Genomic DNA, 20,053 nt, shown 5'->3' with positions numbered 1-20,053 from the left:
GATTATACCCTGATGAAGACAGCTTGGAGCTCCTAGAGGGTGATTATACCCTGATGTGCGGCTCTGAATCAAAATGTAATCAACATTTTTTGACAAGTAAAAAGATTCCATTATTTATTAATTTTGTCTCCATTAGTTTATTTGTTCGATGCTTTAATTTCAGAGTACATTAAGACATTCAACTGTATGAATTTATATTTCAAAAAATGAAAAATGGAGGTGTTCTAAAAGTTTTGAACAGTAGTGTACATTATATATAGGCTGGTAAGGCTAATGTTAGCAGGCTGGTAAGGCTAATGTTAGCAGGCTGGTAAGGCTAACTTTAGCAGGCTGGTAAGGCTAATGTTAGCAGGCTGGTAAGGCTAATGTTAGCAGGCTGGTAAGGCTAATGTTAGCAGGCTGGTAAGGCTAATGTTAGCAGGCTGGTAAGGCTAACTTTAGCAGGCTGGTAAGGCTAATGTTAGCAGGCTGGTAAGGCTAACTTTAGCAGGCTGGTATGGCTAATGTTAGCAGGCTGGTAAGGCTAACGTTAGCAGGCTGGTAAGGCTAACGTTAGCAGGCTGGTAAGGCTAATGTTAGCAGATTGGTAAGGCTAACGTTAGCAGGCTGGTAAGGCTAACGTTAGCAGGCTGGTAAGGCTAACGTTAGCAGGCTGGTAAGGCTAATGTTAGCAGGTTGGTAAGGCTAATGTTAGCAGGCTGGTAAGGCTAACGTTAGCAGGCTGGTAAGGCTAACGTTAGCAGGCTAGTTAGCTAGAAACCTTGCAAGTTGATTTGTAACAATAAATTCATAAAATATTTGCTTGTTAGTTTGATGAAAATGTAAATTGAAACCAGTAGTCATGAGTGAAAATGATTGTTTAACTTAAAGTCATACATGTTAATGTATTTCTGGTGGAGTTTACTACTTAATTATCCCCAACATCATTCTGAGATAACAGTATGTATGTATATTTACCCCCCAAAATATATGGGTAATTGGAAATTATGCAGACAATTACATTGATGGAATCTACAATCTATGTTCAACAGTAAAGCTGATCTTCCCCCAAGGACCGAGTTGAGGAAAAACTGCTCTAATTAGATTTTTTCTCTCAAATTGAGGACAAAGTACAATATACAAAATATGATATACTTTGTCCATTTACATGGACATTTATGTTGTGACGTCAGCAAACAAACACAATCCACTATAATACATGCAGTACGGAAAACACTGGAAAGTCAAGACACATTCAGAGTCTCTGGGGACTACTGACCCACCATGTATTGGACCTTTATCTGTCCCACTGTTCAGAAGCATTCATCTTCCCGATGTCATACTGTTCAGAAGCTAACATCTTGATCTCCTCTGTGTTTTATCTCATGTTTTCTCATGTTACCTAACTCTGTAAAACTCTTTTCACAATGGGAGCAGTGGTAAGGCTTCTCCCCTGTGTGTATTCGTTCATGAGTCTTCAGGTTACACAGGTGGGTAAAACTCTTTCTACACTGGGAGCAGTTGTAAGGCTTCTCCCCTGTGTGTATTCTATTGTGTGTTTTCAGGTTACTTAAGTGGGTAAAACTCGTTCCACAATGGGAGCAGTGGTACGGCTTTTCTCCTGTATGCATTCTCTCGTGTATTTTCAGGCTCCCTAACGTTGTAAAACTCTTTCCACACTGGGAGCAGTGGTACGGCTTTTCTCCTGTATGCATCCGCTCATGTATTTTCAGGCTCCCCAACATTGTAAAACTCTTTCCACACTGGGAGCAGTGGTGAGGCTTCTCCCCTGTCTGTATTCTCTCATGTCGTTTCAGGTCCCTTAACTTGTTAAAACCCGTTTCAAACTGGGAGCCGTGGTGAGGCTTCTCCCCTGTGTGTATTCTCTCATGTTGGTTCAGGTGGGCTTTCTGGTTAAAACTCTTTCCACACTGGGAGCAGTGGTAAGGCTTCTCCCCTGTGTGTATTCTCGCGTGTTGTTTCAGGTATCCTTTCTGGTTAAAACTCTTTCCACACTGGGAGCAGTGGTACAGCTTTTCTCCTGTATGTATTCTCTCATGTATTTTCAGGCTCCCAAATGTTGTATAACTCTTTCCACACTGGGAGCAGTGGTAACGCTTCTCCCCTGTGTGTATACGCTCATGTGTTTTCAGGTTACATAACTGGGTAAAACTCTTTCCACACCGGGAGCAGTGGTAAGGCTTCTCCCCTGTGTGTATTCTCTCGTGTTGTTTCAGGTCCCTTAACCGGTTACAACCCGTTCCACACTGGGAGCAGTGGTAAGGCTTCTCCCCTGTGTGTATTGTCTTATGTGTTTTCAGGTTACGTATGTGGTTAAAACTCTTTTCACACTGGGAGCACTGGTGTCGTCTTCCTGGTTTGGACGTCCCTGGCTCTGGTTCCTCTGAGTCTGGTATTTCTCCTGCCAAAGACAGAGTGTTTATTTAAATAGAGACATGAATGAAACCTCCACATGATAAAGGGTAAATCCTATTCAGATCCCTCAATAACCCGTTTTAATCTTGGTGTGATTTTAAAACAAATTATGTTGTAGAGCTTCCTGGTAATTACTGATATGTTTTCATTACTTATTATTCTTTCTGTTTTAGAAATCAGAACACAAAAAAAACTAAACAGTTCTCGGACACTCAAGACACAGACGTCGCTGGATTCCAATCGAGCAGGTGGTTCTAAATATATAACTTTCATAGTTGTATGATACAGAATGTGACGTACACACTTCCTTAAACCTAAAATAAAGTAATTTTGTGTGGAAGTCCAAAGCTTGTTTCTTGAGATGTTCACATTTTCTACACTTTTGACTAATCGCTGATGTTATGACTTTTCGGGGAGAAATAAGAGTGCAGAAATTTTGTTGCACAATGTTGTTTCTGTCCCTGTTAGTGAACATTTATCCTTTGCCAAGATAATCCATCCACCTGACAGGTGTGGCATATCAGGAAGCTGATTAAAAAGCATTATCATTACTCAGGTGCACCTTGTGCTGGGGACAATAAAAGGCCACTAAAATGTGCAGTTGTCGTCACACAACAATGCCACAGATCTCTGAGGGAGCGGGCAATTGGCATGCTGACTGCAGGAATGTACACTGGAGCTGTTGTCAGGGAATTTAATGTACAGTACCAGTCAAACGTTTAGACTCACCTACTCTTTCAAGGGTCTTTCTTCATTTTTTATATTGCAGAACAATAGTGAAGACATCAAATCTATGAAAAAACACATGGAATCATGTGGAACCAAAAGAAGTGTTAAACAAAGGAGTTTCCACTGCTGAGAACTTGTTGGCTGCTTTTCCTTCACTCTGCGGTCCAACTCCATCCCAAACCATCTCAATTTGGGGCGGCAGCGTAGCCTAGTGGTTAGAGCGTTGGACTAGTAACCGGAAGGTTGCGAGTTCAAACCCCCGAGCTGACAAGGTACAAATCTGTCGTTCTGCCCCTGAACAGGCAGTTAACCCACTGTTCCTAGGCCGTCATTGAAAATAAGAATTTGTTCTTAACTGACTTGCCTGGTTAAATAAAGGTAAAGGTAAAAAAAAAAAAAAAAAAGGGGGTCAGGTCATCTAATGCAGCACTCTCCTTGGTAAAATAGCCCTTACACTACCTGGAGGTGTGTTGGGTCATTGTCCTGTTGAAAAACAAATGACAGTCCAACTAAGCCCAAACCAGATGGGATGGCAGAATGCTGTGGTAGTCATGCTGGTTAAGTGTGCTTTGAATTCAAAATAAAATCACTGATATAGTCAACAGCAAAGCACCCGCACCATCACACCTCCTCCTCCATGCTTCACGGTGGGAACCACACATGTGGAGATCATCTGTTCATCTACTCCGCGTCTCACAAAGACATGATGTCACAAAGACACTTGGAACCAAAAATCTCAAATTCGGATTCATCAGACCAAAGGACAGATATCTACCGGTCTAATGTCCATTGCTCGTGTTTCTTGGCCCAAGCAAGTCTCTTCTTCTTAGTGGTGAACCTTTAGCAGTGGTTTCTTTGCAGCAATTTGACCATGAAGGCCTGATTCACACAGTCTCCTCTGAACAGTTGACGTTGAGATGTGTCTGTTACTTGAACTCTGTGAAGCATGTGTTTGGGCTGCAATTTCTGAGGCTGGAAACTCTAATGAACTTATCCTCTGCAGCAGAGGTAACTCTGGGTCTTCCATTCCTGTGGCGGTCCTCATGAGGGCCTGGTAACTCTAATGAACTCATCCTCTGCAGCAGAGGTAACTCTGGGTCTTCCTTTCCTGTAGCAGTCCTCATGAGAGCCAGTTTCATCAGCGCTTGGTTGTTTTTGCGACTGCACTTGAAGAAACATTTTCCTGATTGACTGACCTTAAAGTAATGGACTGTCATTTCGCTTTGCTTATTTGAGCTGTTGTTGCCATAATATGGACTTGGTCTATTACCAAATAGGGCTACGCACTTTTGTTGCCAGCGGTTTAGACATTAATGGCTGTGTTGAGTTATTTTGAGGGGACAGCAGATTTACACTGTTATACAAGCTGTACACTCACTACTTTACATTGTAGCAAAGTGTCATTTCTTCAGTGTTGTCACATGAAAAGATATACTCAAATATTTACAACTCACTTTTGTGATATACTGTATATTTTGATTGGTTTAACACTTTTTGGTTACTACATGATGTGTTATTTTGTAGTTGATGTCTTCACTATTATTCTACAATGTAGAACATAGTAAAAATAAAGAAAAACCCTGGAATGAGTAGGTGAGTCCAAACTTTTTTTGCGTCTGTGAAAAAAAACAAAAAAAAACACTTTTGACTGGTACTGTACATTCCTCTACGCCAAGCTGCCTCCAACATCGTTTTAGAGAATATGTCCAAACTGGCCTCACAAACACAGACCACGAATAACCGCCCAGGACCTCCACAGGAGGACCTCCACAGGAGGACCTCCACAGCCAATAGTGTTTTATTATGTAATCAATCACATGGGTTGAAAAGTGTTTTTTTCTCTCAGATAATCAAACAATTCAAAGCCAAAGGCCTATAGCTTTAATAAAACAACAAACACACTGCGGATTTCTGAATAATTCATTAACTGGCAAAGTAGCAAAGGGACGGCCACATCCAGAAACAAGCCACAAGTCACGTGACACTACAGGGAGAGAGCAGCCGTTTCAGTACAGCACTACAGGGGGAGAGCAGCTGTTTCAGTACAGCACTACAGGGAGAGAGCAGCTGTTTCAGTACAGCACTACAGGGAGAGAGAAGCTGTTTCAGTACAGCACTACAGGGAGAGAGAAGCTGTTTCAGTACAGCACTACAGGGAGAGAGAGAGGGGGAGAGCAGCTGTTTCAGTACAGCACTACAGGGAGAGAGAGGGGGAGCAGCTGTTTCAGTGCAGCACTACAGGGAGAGAGAGAGAGAGCAGCTGTTTCAGTACAGCACTACAGGGAGAGAGAGGGGGAGCAGCTGTTTCAGTACAGCACTACAGGGAGAGAGAGAGGGGGAGAGCAGCTGTTTCAGTACAGCACTACAGAGAGAGAGAGGGGGAGAGCAGCTGTTTCAGTACAGCACTACAGGGAGAGAGAGGGAGAGCAGCTGTTTCAGTACAGCACTACAGGGAGAGAGAGGGGGAGAGCAGCTGTTTCAGTACAGCACTACAGGGAGAGAGGGAGAGCAGCTGTTTCAGTACAGCACAACAGAGAGAGAGGGAGAGCAGCTGTTTCAGTACAGCACTACAGGGAGAGAGAGGGGGAGAGGGAAAACTCCACTGGACTAGTTTCAATGTATGGAATCACTTAGGAGTTTCTGGATGTTGGGTAAACTTCTCCTTTAAAAAGCATAATTGAGAAATAATGAATTGAAGTTGGAACATTTGTGGCATTTGTAGACTAGTTGCTGTCATATCTGTCACTGTGGTAGCTGATGTGTGTATAGTGTGGAGTTATCCGCATACATAGACACACTGGCTGTATTCAAAGACATGATGTCACAAATGTAAAGATATGATCAACACATATTGATGATTTTATTCCTGTACTGTTTGTCACTACCCTGGTAGGTTGATGGATAACCAGGTTGCCAGCACTGGTTACAGTTTGAAACTTTCTCTTGAGTGGGCAGCCTGATCACAGCTTTCCTCCAGTATTAGTTAATTAATTACCAAAGTCTTGAGTTTAGTTTGCCTGTTCTACAGTCTTGTAAAGATAGGGGTGTTGACTGGGACAGGCAATGTAACATCCATAATGTTTTAAGGAAAAGTTTTTGTAAAACAAGCACCTTACATTGGATCATCTTGAAACTTTCTCTCTAAAGCTAACTTTCATCAAGGTTTTATATGGTCAATTGGTTTCTCTATTTTCATTGGCAGAATCCTTTTCAGTGTTATGATATTCATAACATCCATATACACGAGTCTATCTTCCTGTCAACTAACAGAACTCTGCTGGTTATCCTGGTAACAGACACCAGTCTATCTTCCTGGTAACAGATACCAGTGGGCAGATCTATTGTATTTGTTCCAACTAAACTACAGCACTTACTTTGATGAGTCAAATCTGATCCTTTCATCTCTTCTCCTCCTCTCACAGTTCCACTCAGCCCCGTTGTTTTCCTGCAGTCCACCAGCAGCACAGACAACCTCTTCATACCCAGCAGTAAGGTGCTACCGGGAGAGGCACGACACAGGGACTCCAGGAGGGAGGAAGGGCTAGCGTTGTCCTGGTAACCATAAAGATGGGACACAGACACATATCATTATGGATGCTGATGTCACTGTTGTCATAAAGTGCTTTACAGAAACCCAGCCCAGACCCAGAGAGAGCTAGACCAGACCCAGAGAGAGAAAGCTGTATGCTAGACCAGACCAAGCTGTACCATCTGGTGTTCTGATCTGGAGAGACTCTTCTCTTCCTCGTCAGCATCAGGATGTTGTTGAAGCTCCCCAGAGGATCCACCATAGTCATGTCTCTCTCCTGTGTTCATGAGAACATCAAAATGAGTAGTAAACTTATAACCGTCTAATAAAATCATAGGGTCTTACAAGAGGCATGAATATGTCCCTTTGATATTTTAAGTAGAGATTATGCTTCAATATTGAATTTTTAAAGCCTGTTATACTAGATGAGGGGAACTTTAATGTAGACCACATGGAGAATTCAATACATTGAATTGAAAAGTCCCTCAAATATATGAACCAATGGCAGATTGACCTTTTAACAATTTATATAGAACTGAACAACATATTCAAGTGTAGAACTTCAGTAGAATGCCACTTTAAAACCACACATTAGTTCAACAACGGCATAGTTTGTGTCCCTGTTGAAGACAGTACTCACTGGTGTTCATCTGATATTCTGTCTCTTCCTCTTTCACTCCCAAAACGTCTTCCTCCTTCACCTTTATTGAGATAGCATCATCTTCCTCTCTAAACGGTTCTTCCTCTTCTATCACTATAACAGCATCTTCTTCCTTCACTATAACAGTCTCCTCTTCCTCCTTTTTCATTCTGAAATGTTCTTTCACTATAACAGCATCCTCTTCCTTCACTATAACAGTCTCCTCTTCCTCCTTTTTCATTCTGAAATGTTCTTTCACTATAACAGCATCTTCTTCCTTCACTATAACAGTCTCATCTTCCTCCTTTTTCATTCTAAAAGCTTCTTTCTCTTCTTTCACTGTAACCTCATCCTCTTCTTCAATGTTCATTGCCAGAGCTTCTTTCTCCAAACAGCAGACCTCCTCTTCTATAGCAGGGGATGAGTACTTTAATGAACTCATGGTCAGGGATGTTAGCTAGCTAGTTAGCATTAGCGACTAGCCTAGTGCTAGGCTCAGCATCCAGCTTTAACAAGTTTGCAAATTAGGTTACAGTTAACCAGTTAATACGTCAACAGAACTGTGTTTAAAACACTGAGATTAGATAATGTACATTAAGATGGTCTAAAGCGTCAATCTTTCACTTTTATGTTGGCTAGCAAGCTACCGAGGTGGTTGAAAGAGTAGCCGCGTTGTTGTTCCTGAAGAAGCGTCCCGTCCAGTCCATTATACGTCACACAAGAAGAATCACCCGAAAGACGCTCCTCGCCATCTGCTGGCTGGAGTGGGTAACGCAGTTTGGACACAATAGTTACTCCACTTTTTGTATTGGAAAAAACGTCATAATAATTTAACAATGAGCAGATATATTTTCTCTGGTGTTCATCTGATATTCTGTCTCCTCCTCTTTCACTCCCAAAACGTCTTCCTCCTTCACCTTTATTGAGATAGCATCCTCTTCCTCTCTAAACGGTTCTTTCTCTTCCTTTACTATAACAGCCTCCTCTTCCTCCTTTTTCATTCTGAAAGATGCTTTCTCCATACAGCCGACCCCCTCTTCATTAGCAAGGGAGGAGTAGTTTAGTGAGCTCATGGTCAGGGATGTTAGCTAGCTAGCTAGCATTAGCGACTAGCCTCGTGCTAGGCTCAGTATCAATCTTTAACACGTTTGCAAATTGAACCAGTTGATACGTCAACCGAAACTTGTTTAAAACACTGAGATTAGCTAATGTACATTAACATGGTCTAAAACGTGAAACTTTCAGTTTTATGTTGGCTAGCAAGCTACCGACGTGGCTGAAAGAGTTGGCGCCTTGTTGTTCCTGAAGAAGCGTCCGTCCAGTCCATTATACGTCACGCAAGAAGAGTCACCTGAAAGACGCTCATCGCCATCTGCTGACTGGAGTGGGTAACGCAGTTTGGAAACAATAGTTACTACACTTTTTGTATTGGAAAGAACGTCATAATTATTTAACAATAAGCTGATATATTTTCTCTTCCAAATAATACGTTCCTGTACACAGACGTAGAAGCTCAATATGAATATGTAGATGATTAATAAATACTTATATTTCCATATATTTCCTTTCCAAGCCAAACCATTTCATAACTGCTACACACAGCTTACATTGTTGTCACCATATTAGCTAAAATAACATCATAGTCAACAGAGCTAATAGAACTAACTCGTTAGTAAACCTGCTACAATCATGCAGTACCGTTACAGTGTACAGTCAGTAAGCAGTTTAGCACTTACCTTGGCGGGTCCCAGTGGCAATAAATTAGTAAAACCAAAAGCTTGCCTTGACTTGGAAGAGTTCCAGTGTTGTGTTGGATAGTCATAGCCAGCTAGTTAACATAGCATCCCTTTGTTTGAGCCAAGTGTTTGAGTAGACTAAACTAGATAGCTGCATTTGCTAGCTAAGTAAGTGAAACTGAAAGTGGAAAATAAATGACGAAATATCTCTCTCTCGCTTCTCCTTCATTTTGGAATGAAATAATTTGTTCAAAACTGTTCAACTATTGTATTTTTCTCTCTTTTAGTCAACTACTCACCACATGTTATGCACTGCAGTGCTAGCTAGCTGTAGCTTATGCTTTCAGTACTAGATACATTCTCTGATCCTTTCATTGGTTGGACATCATGTCAGTTCATGCTGCAAGAGCTCTGATGGGTTGGAGGATGTCCTCCGGAAGTTGTCGTAATAACTGTGTAAGTCTATGGAAGCCTTGAGAACCATAATCCTCCTAGGTTTTGTATTGAAGTCAATGTACCCAGAGGAGGATGCAAAATAGTATGTTTTAATAAATTATTTGGTGACGTGATTATATTTAGTATGGTTTCATCTAAAAAGGACCACTTTTAAATATTTTGCCATTTTTATTTTTCAGAAAATAACTGAGCACGATGGTTCTCCCCTTCCTCCTCTGAGGAGACCCCACTGCACCCAAAGGACACCCAGCCAACTTGACACAATTGTGGGAAGCATTGGAGTCAACATGGGCCAGCATCCCTGTGGAACACTTTCGACAGCTTGAAGAGTCCATAACTCAATGAATTGAGGCTGTTCTGAGGGGAAAAGGGGAGGGTCCAACTCCATATTAGGAAGTTGTTCCAAATTTTTGGTATAATCAGTGGATATATCTGCCATTTAGCATACATGTTTATCCAAAGGGATTTGCAGTCATGTGTGCAAACACTTTACATATGGGTGGTCCCAGGAATCAAACCCACTACCCTGGTTTAACAAGCACTATACTCCACCAACTGAGCTACAGGACCACAAGGAATGATCAAGGAATGACGCAGATAAACACACACAGCTTGAGTTTCAAACATATAATTGAATCAAAGACCGTAACATTGAAACTGACATACTTCATATTTAGTTACAATCAAATATTATTTGTCACATGCGCTGAATACAACAGGTGTAGATCTTAACGTGAAATGCTTACTGACAAGCCCTTAACCAACAACGTAGATAAGAAAAATAAGTGTTAAGAAAATATGCAGCATTGAAGGTCCTAAAGAACACAGTGGCCGCCATCATTCTTAAATGGAAAGTTTGGAACCACCAAGACTTCCTAGTGCTGGCCCGCCCAGCCAAACTGAACAATTGGGGGAGAAGGGCCTTGGTCAGGGACGTTACTGAGAACCCGATGGTCACTCTGACAGAGCTCAAGAGTTCCTCTGTGGAGATGGGAGAACCTTCCAGAAGGACAACCATCTCTGCAGCACTCCACCAATTTGGCCTTTTTGGTAGAGTGGCCAGACGGAAGCCACTTCTCAGTAAAAGGCACATGAAAGTCTGTTTGGAGTTTGCCAAAAGGCACCTAAAGGACTCTCAGACCATGAGAAACAAGATTCTCTGATCTGATGAAACCAAGATTAAACACTTTGGCCTGAATGCCAAGCGTCAGGTCTGGAGGAAACCTGGCACCATCCTTACGGTGAATCGTGGTGATGGCAATATCATGGTGTTATTGGGGATATTTGTCAGCGGCAGGGACTGGGAGACTAGTCAGGATCGAGGGAAAGATGTACGGAGCAAAGTACAGAGAGATAATTGATGAAAACCTGCTCAAGAGCACTCAGGACCTCAGGTTCACGTTCCAACAGGACAACGACCCTAAGCACACAGCGAAGACAACATAGAAGTGGCTTTGGGACAAGTCTCTGAATGTCCTTGAGTGGCCCAGCCAGAGCCCGGATTTGAACCCGATCGAACAACTCTGAAGAAATCCTGCAAATAGCTGCACAGTGACGCTCTCCATCCAACCTGACAGATCTTGAGAGGATCTGCAGAGAAGAATGGGAGAAACTCCACAAATACAGGGGTGCCAAGATTGTAGTGTCATACCCAAGGCGGCTTGAGGCTGTAATCACTGCCAAAAGTGCTTCAACAAAGCACTGAGTTAAGGTTCTGAATACTTATTTAAATGTGATATTTCAGTTTTAATATTTAAATGCATTTGCAAACATTTCTAAAATCCTGTTTTTGCTTCGTCATTATAGGGTGTTGTTGTGCAGATTCATGAGGAAAACCTCCCAATTTAATAAATTTTAGAATATTCCAGTAAATTCAGGAAGTAAACTGAAAATTCCAATTCTCTTCTATGGTTTTCAATGAGGAAAATGTGGAATTTGGTTTACTTTCTGAATTGACTCCAACCCTGGTTTTACTACAAATCTGTCAACGTCATCATTTAGTCAATCGATGTTATAATGCATAAAGCTCACAGATGTGATTGTTCTCATTCAGAGTAAATTATTCTAATTTAATAAAACAGAATAAAACTAATCAAATGTATTATTCACCTGAATAACTTCAACAACCTGGTTGATTCTCTGGTTGATTCTCTGCTCAACAACACTGACTGTGAATCAATCTGGCTGATTCTTTGCTCAACAACACTGACTGTGAATCAATCTGGCTGATTCTTTGCTCAACAACACTGACTGTGAATCAATCTGGTTGATTCTCTGCTCAACAACACTGACTGTGAATCAATCTGGTTGATTCTCTGCTCAACAACACTGACTGTGAATCAATCTGGTTGATTCTCTGCTCAACAACACTGACTGTGAATCAATCTGGTTGATTCTCTGCTCAACAACACTGACTGTGAATCAATCTGGTTGATCCTCTGGTTGATTCTCTGCTCGATTCTCTGCTCAACAACACTGACTGTGAATCAATCTGGTTGATCCTCTGGTTGATTCTCTGCTCGATTCTCTGCTCAACAACACTGACTGTGAATCAATCTGGTTGATACTCTGGTTGATTCTCTGCTCAACAACACTGACTGTGAATCAATCTGGTTGATTCTCTGCTCAACAACACTGACTGTGAATCAATCTGGTTGATTCTCTGCTCAACAACACTGATCGCGTCAAACTTTGCTGTGTCCAGGCTGTCACTTCTGTCATCAGCTACTAACACCAGTGCTGCACCTTTGTCCTTGTCCCTGGATGATGTCTTCCTGCTCCCTCTTCCATAGTGAGAACACTGATGGCTCAACATGGTTTTCTGAGAGACTGGATGACGGCTTCCTTCTCCCTCTTCCATAGTGGGAACACTGCTGGCTCAACATGGGCTTCCTGGTTATGAAAGAAAGTGTGATGGTCAATGGTAGCCACTCCTATTGTTTGAAGCAGTTGTAGTCTTTGTTGGCATGTATCCAGACCCCAGAATGGTAGTAGAAAGGAGCCTGTTCCCTGCATGCTTCCTCACAATCATTGGCTGGATCGACCACTCCCCCACCTTACCACAGGACCAGAATTGCTATCTGATCTTCATTCCTACAGTCTTCATCACCGCCCCTGGAGTCTCTTCACTGTCTGATCTTCATTCCTACAGCCTTCATCATTGTCCCTGGAGTCTCTTCACTGTCTGATCTTCATTCCTACAGCCTTCATCTCCGTCCCTGGAGTCTCTTCACTGTCTGATCTTCATTCCTACAGCCTTCATCACCATCCCTGGAGTCTCTTCACTGAGTAAGTATAGATAGTATAAGAAACCTCTCCCATTCTACTTGTCTATTATCTTTGTTTAGAAATAGTCATTTGTGTGACCTACTGATTTTCCCTACAATTTCTTTTAAGGATTTAGAAATATAGAAATGGTAGAACGAGGAATGTCAGAGTCTGGAATATAAATATATACAGTTGGTTTAAAATGTATATGATGGTGTGTCTAGACATTATGGACCGTATATGAATATAAAAGGTGTGTACAGTAGTAGTTATATAGGATGAGCCTTGACTAGAATACAGGGTGGAGTACTGGGTGGTAGACGGCTAGTAACAGTGACTAAGTTCAGGGCAGGGTACTGGGCGGAGGCCGGCTAGAGGTGACTATTTAACAGTCTGATGACCTGGAGATAGACCACACATTAACCACACAATAAGTATTGTGGTGGCAGCATCATGTTATGGGTATGCTTGTCAGGATCAAAAGCAATATGAAAGGAGCAAAGTGTAGACTTTGTATAGGCACTGTACAGCCTTAACTGTGGAGTGACCCCATAAAATGGGATATCAGCCAACTCAGTGACAACCACAGAACACAACAATGTATAGTTTACACAAATATTAGCATCTTAGCTCTTATTGCAGGACTTTGAATGTGGTACATCACCTCCATAACCAACCTATTGTGTGTATTGAAAATTCATGTAGGACTGTACAGCTAGCTAACTGGCTACTGATCAACCTATTGTGTGTATTGAACATTCATATTGAACAGCCTTACCTATAGAGTAGCACCACCACCCATCAGCCCATTCTCTTCTTGATGTCAAAGCTGCAGTGTATTGTTGCTATAGGAGTTTATGATTAATAATTCTATTTACTTCAAGACACACTAAGATGTCACCATACTATTCATTTAAAGCCCCTCTGTCAGATATAAATCAGAGTGGGAAACCAACTGACATGGAAACAATGGAGCAAATGTATCACTATCAGAGGGGTGTATTATGACATCAGATAGAACTACTCAGACATTCCAAATATCACTTGATAATCAGAGGGGTGTATTATGACATCAGATAGAACTACTCAGACATTCCAAATATCACTTGATTATCAGAGTGTATTATGACATCATATAGAACTACTCAGACATTCCAAATCAGGCTTCATCCACATCATGAAGGTGGATATTGATCCAACCATTTCAAAAGTAATGACCGGGCTGACGGAAACAGGATATGCCTGAACAATTTTATAAAAGCCGACAAACTATATGTTAGTTCGTTTGACATGGTGGGGACTTTTTGTTTCAGTAAAAATGTATAAGCGAGAAATGGAGGTGGAAACTCCTTTATGAGCAAATATTTATATAATAACCATCACATCTTAGTTAACTTGGAGTCACGTGATGATATATTGTCTGGTCCTCCCACTACGACTTGGGAACCCATGTAGTTTATTAGGCTACAGATGAAATAAGTTATGAACTTCACACTGTGGTGAAAGTGCACGTGATGAGCTTGATGCTCCATTCCAATACATTTTGAGGGTCTTATTCTGGTGACATGATGATTGATGCTTGGCTGCCATTTGACAAATAAAATAATATCGCTCTCATCCATAATAATCTCATCATGTAGGTAGCCTACCAACACTGTATCTATGAGCTGCTGGCTACAGTGCACGGGACAAGAGAAGTTTTGCTATATAATGCAACAGTTTCATTAAACCATCAGTAGAGTTGAAAATGCGATGGAAACAATTGGGAATTTAACAGAAAAAGTTATTTATTTGTCACGTAAAGCCTTTAATCCGCAATAAATCTGTTTGATAGAAACATTTCTGGTGGGAAAATGTATATATTGTTTTATGCAGATTTGAGAATATTCACATGAAAATCTGTCTCAAATTACATGGAAACTTAGCTACTAAGGTGGATATCGATCCAACACCTGCTGCTTATTCAAACCAGCCCACTGGGCACAGATGTCAGTTCAACATCTAGTTTCTATTTACATTTCTTTGAGTCCTCAACTAAAGTGAATTCAACATGAAATCTACACTAAATGTCACCTGTCATTGGATTTAGGTTGCTGGTTGGGTGAAACACAAAATGTTACCTGTGGAAACCATGTTTATTCAATCAGTGGGAGGCTTGTAAATTCCCCCAGGAAAGTGGAACGAGGAACTCTTCTTTGAGACAATGATAAACAGCAATCCTTGGGAGAGTTGTGGTGGATATTATAAAATAAGGATCTGCTGGAGTCCAAGTCAAACCAAGATTCTTTATTTCTGAGCTCAGAGAGAATAACAGAGTTACACAGCGCAGTGTAGACAGTCTGAATTCCTGAAGCATTGGGTGATGAGCACATACCTTTATAGTTTCCTGTTCCTGGGCGGGACTTTATTCATACAAGGACACAGGTGCAAATTGGTTTGCAACACAGGATGATACTCCCAAGAACAGGAGCTTATAATAGGACAGTTTCACAAGGTTAGTCACATACTCAGTTATGTGGACACACAAACAATTAACATTTTCCATTACAGAGTCTGAACATTTTCATTTCATTAAATCATCAGTGGGCCAACAATGCAAATGTCAACAATGGAACTAATGCATCACATCCAAATATCACTTGATTATCTGTAGTGCTGGAGGAATGACACACCCAGATAAACACACAAAGAGTTTAAAAAAGGAACCTGATCTTCTTTATATTCAAACTGACAGACTCCATATTCAATTCATGTTTTCTAATAAAAACAAATATATGTTTGAGTATACCCTGTACCACTTAATTTCATCTGGTAAAAACAAGTAAACACATTGTCAGTCAACAATATAAGACAAAGGGAGCACTGTGTATGTTCTCTGATGAATTTTAAGTCAATGTGATGTGAAATATCAATATTACAAGAAATTCTTCTCTTTTGTGTGGATTCTCTCATGACGTTGAAGTGACTGTGATGAGTAATATGTTTTCCCACAGTCTGAGTATTTTGTAAGCCTTCTCATGTGTTCTTTCAGGCTTCCTAAATGGGCAAACGCTTTGCACCTTGGGAGCAGTGGTAAAGCTTCTCCCCTGTGTGCAGTCTCGTGTGTTTTCATTTTTTATTTTACCCCCCTTTTTCTCCCCAATATCGTGGTATCCAATTGTTAGTAGCTACTTGTCTCATTGCTACAACTCCCGTACGGGCTCGGGAGAGACGAAGGTTGAAGTCATGCGTCCTCCGATACACAACCCAACCAAATCGCACTGCTTCTTAACACAGCGCGCATCCAACCCGGAAGCCAGCCGCACCAATGTGTTGGAGGAAACAACGTGCACCTGGCGACCTTGGCTGGCGCGCACTGCGCCCGGCCCGCCACAGGAGTCGCTGGTGCGCGATGAGACAAGGAGATCCCTACCGGCCAAACCGTCCCTAACCCAGACGACGCCAGGCCAAATGTGCGTCGCCCCATGGACCTCCCGGTCACGGTCGGTTGCGACAGAGCCTGGGCGCGAACCTAGAGTCTCTGGTGGCACAGCCCTTAACCACTGCGGCACCCGGGAGGCCCTCTAATGTGCTTTTTAAGGCTTCCCTAATTTGTTAAAATTCTTTGAACACTGGGAGGAGTGGTAAGGCTTCTCTCCTGTGTGTATTCTCTTATGTGTTTTCAGTTGACATAAGTGGGAAAAACTCTTTCCACACTGGTAACAGTGGTACAGCTTTTCTCCTGTATGTATTCTCTCAAGTATTTTCAGAATCACTAACATTGCAATGGTAGGACATCTCCCCTATGTGTATTCTCTCATGTGTTTTCAGGTCCCTTAACTGGTTACAACCCTTTCCACACTGGGAGCAGTGTTAAGGCTTCTCCCCTGTGTGTATTTTCCCATGTTGGTTCAGGTGTCCTTTCTGGTTAAAACACTTTCCACACTGGGAGCAGTGGTAAGGCTTCTCCCCTGTGTGTATTCTCTCATGTTGTTTCAGGTGCCCTAAATTGTTAAAACTCTTTCCACACTGGGAGCAGTGATAAGGCTTCTCCCCTGAGTGTATTCTCTCATGTTGTTTCAGGTTCCCTAAATTGTTAAAACTCTTTCCACACTGGGAGCAGTGGTAAGGCTTCTCCCCTGTGTGTATTCTCTCATGTTGTTTCAGCTCCCCTGACCATTTGAAACACGTTCCACACCGGGAGCAGTGGAAAGGCTTCTCCCCTGTGTGTATTCTCTCATGTTGTTTCAGGTTCCCTAAATTGTTAAAACTCTTTCCACACTGGGAGCAGTGATAAGGCTTCTCCCCTGAGTGTATTCTCTCATGTTGTTTCAGGTTCCCTAAATTGTTAAAACGCTTTCCACACTGGGAGCATTGGTAAGGCTTCTCCCCTGTGTGTATTCTCTCATGTTGTTTCAGGTTCCCTAAATTGTTGAAACTCTTTCCACACTGGGAGCAGTGGTAAGACTTCTCCCCTGTGTGTATTCTCTCGTGTTGTTTCAGCTCCCTTGACTGGTTGAAACACTTTCCACACTGGGAGCAGTGGTAAGGCTTCTCCTCTGTGTGTATTCTCTCGTGTTGGTTCAGCTCCCTTGACTGGTTGAAACACTTTCCACACTGGGAGCAGTGGTAAGCCTTCTCCCCTGTGTGTATTCTCTCATGTTGTTTCAGGTTCCCTAAATTGTTAAAACTCTTTCCACACTGGGAGCAGTGATAAGGCTTCTCTCCTGTGTGTATTCTCTCGTGTTGTTTCAGGGTTGCTTTTTGGTTGAAACGCTGTCCACACTGGGAGCAGTGGTAAGGCTTCTCCCCTGTGTGTATTCTCTCATGTTGTTTCAAGTTCCCTAAATGGTTAAAACTCTTTCCACACTGGGAGCAGTGGTAGGGCTTTTCCCCTGTGTGAATTCCCTCGTGTTGTTTCAGCTCCCTTGACTGGTCGAAACACTTTCCACACTGGGAGCAGTGGTAAGGCTTCTCCCCTGTGTGTATTCTCTCGTGTTGTTTCAGCTCCCTTGACTGGTTGAAACACTTTCCACACTGGGAGCAGTGGTAAGGCTTCTCCCCTGTGTGTATTCTCTTATGTTGTTTCAGGTTCCCTAAATTGTTAAAACTCTTTCCACACTGGGAGCAGTGATAAGGCTTCTCTCCTGTGTGTATTCTCTCGTGTTGTTTCAGGGTTGCTTTTTGGTTGAAACGCTTTCCACACTGGGAGCAGTGGTAAGGCTTCTCCCCTGTGTGTATTCTCTCATGAGCTTTCAGGTGTGCTTTCTGGTTACAACTCTTTCCACAGTGGGAGCACCTGTGTCGCCTTGCTGGTTTGGACGTCCCTGGCTCTGGTTCCTCTGAGTCTGGTCTTTCTCCTGCCAAATACAGTGTTATTTTAAAATAGAGACCCGAATGAAACCACATGATAAAACAACCTTGCTACGAGAGTAAATCCCAAATCAGATCTCTCAATAACCTTAGGCCAGTTTTAACAATCTTAGTGTAATTTTAAAACAAATGTAGAGCTTCCTGGTAATTACTGCTGTTTACATTACTTATTTTATTCATCCTGTTTTACAAGTCAGAACACAAAAACCTAGACAGTTCTAGGACACTGAAGACACAGATATCGCTGGATTCCAATTGAACAGGTGGTTCTAAATATATAACTTTCATAGCTGTATGATACAGAATGTGACCTACACACTTCCTTAAACATAAAATAACTAAAGAAGTAATTTTGTATGGAAGTCCAAAACTTATTTTTACATCGAAGATACAAAGCACATCAGTAACATCTCCCCGTTGTTGAAAGGGTTCTACACATTGCTGTTTAAATGGACCAATTTCTTATTTAGACATTTGCAGATTTTCAACATTTTGATTATCGCTGATGTCATATTTTGGGTAAAAAATAAGGTGAAATATTTGGGTAAATGTTCCTAAAACTGATAGGAACTACATTATACAAAAATATAAACGCAAAAGGTAAAGTGTTGGATGTTTCATGAGCTGAAAAAAAAGTTTGCAGAATTTTTTACATCCCTGTCAGCCAAAATGTATTATTTGCCAAGATAATCCATCCACCTGACAGGTGTGGCATATCAAGAATTGATTGAACAGCTTGGTTATTACACAGGTGTACCTTGATCTGGGGATAATAAAAGGCTACTCGAAAATGTGCAGTTTGGTCACACAACAATGCCACAGATCTCTGAGGGAGCGGGCAATTGGCATGCTGACTGCAGGAATGTCCACTGGAGCTGTTGTCAGGGAATTTAATGTACAGTACCAGTCAAAAGTTTGGACTCACCTTCTCATTCAAGGGTTTTTCTTTATTTTTACTATTTTCTACATAGTAGAATAATGGAGAAGACATCAAAATGATTAAAAAACACATGGAATCATGTAGTAACCACAAGTGTTAAATCAAAATATATATTTTATTCTTCAAAAGTTGCCACCCTTAATTTCTCTCAACCAGTTTCACCTGGAATCCTTTTCCAACAGTCTTATAGGAGTTCCCTCATATGATGAGAACTTGTAGGCTGCTTTTCCTTCACTCTGCGATCCAACTCATCCCAAACCATCTCGATTTGGTTGAGGTCGGGGGATTGTGTAGGCCAGGTCATCTGATGCAGCACTCCATCACTCTCCTTCTTGGTCAAATAGCTCTTCCACAGCCTGGAGGTGTGTTGGGTCATTGTCCTGTTGAAAAACAAATGACAGTGGAACTAAGCCCAAACCAGATGGGATGGCATATCGCTGCAGAATGCTGTGGTAGTCTTGCTGGTTAAGTGTGACTTGAATAAATAAATCACTGACATTGTCAATAGCAAAGCACCCGCACCATCACATCTCCTCCTCCATGCTTCACGGTGGGAACCACAAATGCGGAGATAATCTGTTCATCTACTCCTCGTCTCACAAAGATATGATGCTCGGATCCAAAATACTCAAATTTGGACTCATCAGACCCAAGGACAGATATCCACCGGTCTAATGTCCATTGCTCGTGTTTCTTGGCCCAAGCAAGTCTCTTCTTCTTATTGGTGTCCTTTAGTAGATGTTTCCTTGCAGCAATTCTACCATGAAGACCTGATTCACGCAGTCTCCTCTGAACCGATGATGTTGAGATGTGTCTGTTACTTGAACTTTGTGAAGCATTTATTTGGGCTGCAATTTCTAAGGCTGGTAACTCTGATGAACTTATGCATCAGAAGTAACTCTGGGTCTTCCATTATGGTGGTGGTCCTTAAAGTAATGATGGACTGTTGCTTCTCTTTGCTTATTTGAGCTGTTCTTAACATAATATGG

At 41.8% G+C, this 20,053-nt stretch overlaps 1 pseudogene; it reads right to left on the bottom strand.

Moving 5' to 3' along the window:
• Window positions 1-1,126: 1,126 nt before the first annotated feature.
• LOC109877592 (zinc finger protein 850-like) lies at window positions 1,127-18,294 on the bottom strand (annotated as a pseudogene).
• Window positions 18,295-20,053: the final 1,759 nt, after the last annotated feature.

The sequence above is a fragment of the Oncorhynchus kisutch genome, unplaced genomic scaffold, assembly GCF_002021735.2.
Source record: "Oncorhynchus kisutch isolate 150728-3 unplaced genomic scaffold, Okis_V2 scaffold999, whole genome shotgun sequence".
NCBI classification, from domain to species: Eukaryota; Metazoa; Chordata; class Actinopteri; order Salmoniformes; family Salmonidae; genus Oncorhynchus; species Oncorhynchus kisutch.
The sequence above is the reverse complement of the archived record's forward strand: the minus strand, read 5'-3'. Positions and strand labels throughout refer to the sequence as shown.